Here is a 4,526-nt window from a genome sequence, read left to right on the forward strand (position 1 = left end):
GCGAAAAACTACATGCAGGGGGGGTGAGGGGGCGTTAGGGTATGAGGCGGTTGGTGATTGGGGAATTCATAACTTGCAGGGTTGCTGGGCAGTTTTGCTCTGGGGACTTTTTTGCGACGGTTATTTTTAGCCCGGGTATGAGGGAGTAGGGAGAGGGTAGGGTGTTGCCTCCAGGTGCAAGAGTCTGATATGCGGGTAGAATGTTTTCATTGTTTTAGGGCCTCCTTACTGCCCTGTGGCCTAACACTCCTTTTTATAAATGATTATCTTCTCTCAATTGGGTTTGCCTTGACATTTTCCAGTGTCTTTTATGAATGTTATTATTGCTTGTGTCCTACTTAGCAAATCGTTGCCTACCCAAGGGTCAGAGAGATGGCCTACTGTGTTTTCTCTTAAAGGCTCCAGAAAAAAAGCTCCTCTTTTAAGACCATGAATTTTAGAGTACGACTTTATTTATGAGCTAACACTTATTTTCATACAGATAACTAATGCATGGTTTTTCCAAGAACCATCCTGTTACCAGTAAATGTATGCATTATTTTTTGCACTCTTCCTTTTAATACCACGCTTTTAAAAATTGCTATAGCTTTAATTTGTCCTAACTCTGAATCTTTGTTTTTGCTCTCCGAGATTGTTTGCATTTCTGTAAGTTTTCCCCCAATTTTCCAACTATTCTCCTTGAAATATTCTCAAGCTTACAAAGAAACTATGAAAATAATGCAAAGTTTCTATATAATACATCCAATCTGCAGCCTGTAGTCTAATTTGTCCACTTGTTGTGATAACATCGTCAATGGCACCTTCCTCGGGTACTCTAAGATTCCATGCAGGATCACATATCTCATTACTTACTGCACCCTTTAGCCTGTTTTTAATCCAGAACCATTTCACTTTGTTTACTTTTCCCTTTGAGCTTTCATAATGTTGATAGCTCCATGGATAGATTTTTTCTTTTTGTAATAGGCGCCTCAGCATGAGTTTGCGTGCTGTTGCCTCATGATCAGATTCAGGGTGTATGTATATTTTTAGCAGAAATACAGCATTAAGTAACGTTGCTTTCCTCAGGGTTTGGTGTGCCTATCCTGAGTCACCACAATCATTTACTTAAGTTTGTATCTGCCGAGTGTCTCCACCATAAGGAGGTCACATTTTTTTTCTTTTTGAATTGTTAATTTTTCTTTGGGTAACTTATTTGAGAATATTTAGTTTTAATATGACTTGGTGGTTCTTGCTTGCCAGTTGTGAATGGTAGTTTCCTAACTTGATTTTTACTCCACATTTGTCTGTTGGTATTGCTCTGTAAGGAAGCCCTCTCTCTCTTCCTGTGTTCTTATTTTCCATATGCACTCACGTTTTCTTGTTTTATTCAATGCATTTTAATCCATTACTGTCATTTTTTCTTGTTATTCTTGAATTATTCAGGAATTAGGCGACACGAGCCTCTTTGAGCTGGCTTCTAACTACTCTCAGCATGTCCCCAGTATATATATTGGAGGAATATTTTTATCATTTAAAAATTTTCCCCAGGTTCACTGAGGTACACTAGACACATAAAATTACATATAGTTGAGGTGTTGAAGGCACACAGCACGGTGATTTGATATATATGCAGATTGTGAAATGATGACCACAGCCGAGTTCACACATCCCTTGCCTCGCGTAGTTCGTTTTTTCCTACTTTCTAGAGCTACAAGATTGCTCACACATAATTTCTTTTTCTCAGCCCTTGAATCCAAAATTTCTCCCTGGTTCCTTTTAAACAAAGAATGATGTTTAGAAAGCATGACCTACTTGTTCTGGAGTATTATTGCTTTGAGGATTTTTAGAGGACGGAGCTAGAATACATATGCGTGTGCTACATATAATACGATTACAGAATATGTTAGAATTACTGAGTACGTACTGATGCCTCCCATAGCCTCTTCCTCACCTTTACACATTCCTTATTTGTAACTCTCTCCTTCCATGGCAAGATTCTCAATATTCAACAAAATTACTACATTTCTGACTTTGCACACAGTCATGGCAGAATTACGTTAACCATGCTACAATGAGAAGACCTCTCAACTGACATCAGGGTTTGGTTTCCTATCTTTTTGCTGTCCCTCCACACACACGCCTTGAGCAAGAGGGTAAAGCTATGCTCAAAAGTTATCTGGTTTAGTTTTTAGTTATCTGGTTTAGGTTTTAGTTTTTAGTTTCTTTTTCTTAAATGTGGTTAGGCTATTAATTTAAACTGGAGCTGACTTCACTTGTTTCTATTTGTATTCCACTTTGGGGCTTTCCTCATTATTGTACATTTAATTTTATTTTTAAATATGTAAAATTTTAACATGATTCCAAAAATCAAAATTATGCAAAATGAAGCAAGGATGCCTGGAGAATTGTCCTTCCTTCTCACTTCTTGTACCTGCTCTAGACATGCACACACTCACACACACTCACAGACACACACTCTCACACAAACACAAACACACACACACACAAACACACTCACACGCATGCACACACTCACATAAACACACACACAGTCTCACACACTTTCACACACACACACACTCAAACACACACACACACAAACACACAAGCCTCCTCCATATAGCACATTTCATGAATTTCTGCTTTTTTTTTTTTTTACAAAAATAAACTGATGGAAACTATTTCCTCACTTCCCTTTCTTCCTGACATAAACATTGCACGCTGTATAACACTTTTGGATGCTTTCTTAACTTACTCAGTAATGTACCTTGGAAATATACCAGCTGTTCCTCATAGTACATTATTACATGGAAACATCATAATTTTTTAATCATTTTACTTCATTAGGACATTTAGTAATTTCTGAAATTTTGCAAAGGCATACCATACTGAACTACACAATCTTGTGCATGCTGTTTTCATACTGGTGGAGAATGTTCAGGACAAATTCCTAGAAATGGGACTTCTGTGTCAACGGGTGCATATGTCAGTGAGTCAGATGTTGCCAAATTTCCTTTCCATAGAAAAACATTTTTCATTTTTCATCCCACTGTCAGTGAGAGCTGGTACCTGTTTCTCCACAGTCTTGCCAGTAGAGTGTGCTTTCAAATGTATAAATTTACCAATATGAACAGTGAGAAATGATATCTCAACATAGTTCTAATGTGTATTTTTTATTGTGGTAGTATTAAACATTTTAAATATTTAGGCCATTTTCGTGAATTGTCTTTTCTTGTCCTCAGTAGAATTTTCTATCAGATTTCTTTGTATTTTAGCCTCAAATTTTACATGTACAGATATTAGATATTTTTCTGCTCTATAGGTCGCAAATAGTTTCATCCCTTTTGCATTTTTCTTTTAATTTTGATTATATTTTCTCATCAGATAATTTTTAAACGTATTTCTCCAGTCAAATTAACATTTTATTGCATCTGAATTTGGGAACATAATTAGAAACCTTTCCCTTACACCCAAGTTATAAAAGAAGTTGCCCAGGATTTTTTCTGGTGCCTATGTGATTTCCTTTTTTACATTTATATCTCTGATCTATTTGCATCCTATCCTTATGTAATATGTGAGGTACAGATGTAATTTTAGTATTTTCCAAACGACTACCCAGGTCTTCCCACACGACTTGTTCTGAAGTTCAACTTTGCCCCACTAGGTAGAATTGCTGTGATTATCTATACCAAATTTCCTATATACTTAGATCTATTTTTAGACTTTTTTTCCATTCTAGTGGATAATTTCTGATAGTACCACCATTTTAATAAAAGAGGTTTTATACGCGTTTGAATGTCTACTTGGGCTCATGTTAGCACTTACTGATGCTGTTCAGCATTTTCATGGACTCCTCATGTTTACTTTTCAAATTAACTTTATTCTCAACCTACATAGTTCCAGGAACACCTTTTTTTTTTTTTTCATGTTTTACTGGACTTCTATTAAATGGATAGATTAACTTAGGAAGAATCTACTCCTTTGGGATGTCAGGCTGTCCTATACTATAACCAGGCATACTTTTTCTATTCATAAATATTTCATGTAGGGTTTTCATGTTTCTTAAGTTTATTTGTAGTAATTTTGTTTCTTATTTCTATGATATACGGCATTTTCTTTTCTAGTATCCTCTGATTGCTTACTAGTCATGAATATAAATGTTTCTATTATTTTATATATTTTATATTCTGCTTGCTTTCTGAATTCCTGTTTGTGTTAATCATTGATTCTCTGGTATCTTCCAGTTTTATTATCACACTGCTCCCAATTTTTAACATCTTCAGTAATTTTCTCTTGCCTAATTGCAGGGGCTAGTATTTCCCATAAAGTGACGGAGCAGAAGATAATGGGCACTTTTTCCTACTATGAATCCAAGTGGAAGGGTCTCTGGTGGGAGAAAGATTGACACGTAAACAGGAGGAGGAAGAAGAGGTAAGACCCCTGGATTAACTCTGCTGACAGATTTTAAACAGCAGGAAGGGGCAATGAAACGCATCAGACTTACAGCTTCAAAGGGGATAATCGAATAATTTTTCTTCAAAGTGAAT

The sequence above is a fragment of the Otolemur garnettii genome, unplaced genomic scaffold, assembly GCF_000181295.1.
Source record: "Otolemur garnettii isolate 467f Iridium unplaced genomic scaffold, OtoGar3 scaffold00170, whole genome shotgun sequence".
NCBI classification, from domain to species: domain Eukaryota; kingdom Metazoa; phylum Chordata; class Mammalia; order Primates; family Galagidae; genus Otolemur; species Otolemur garnettii.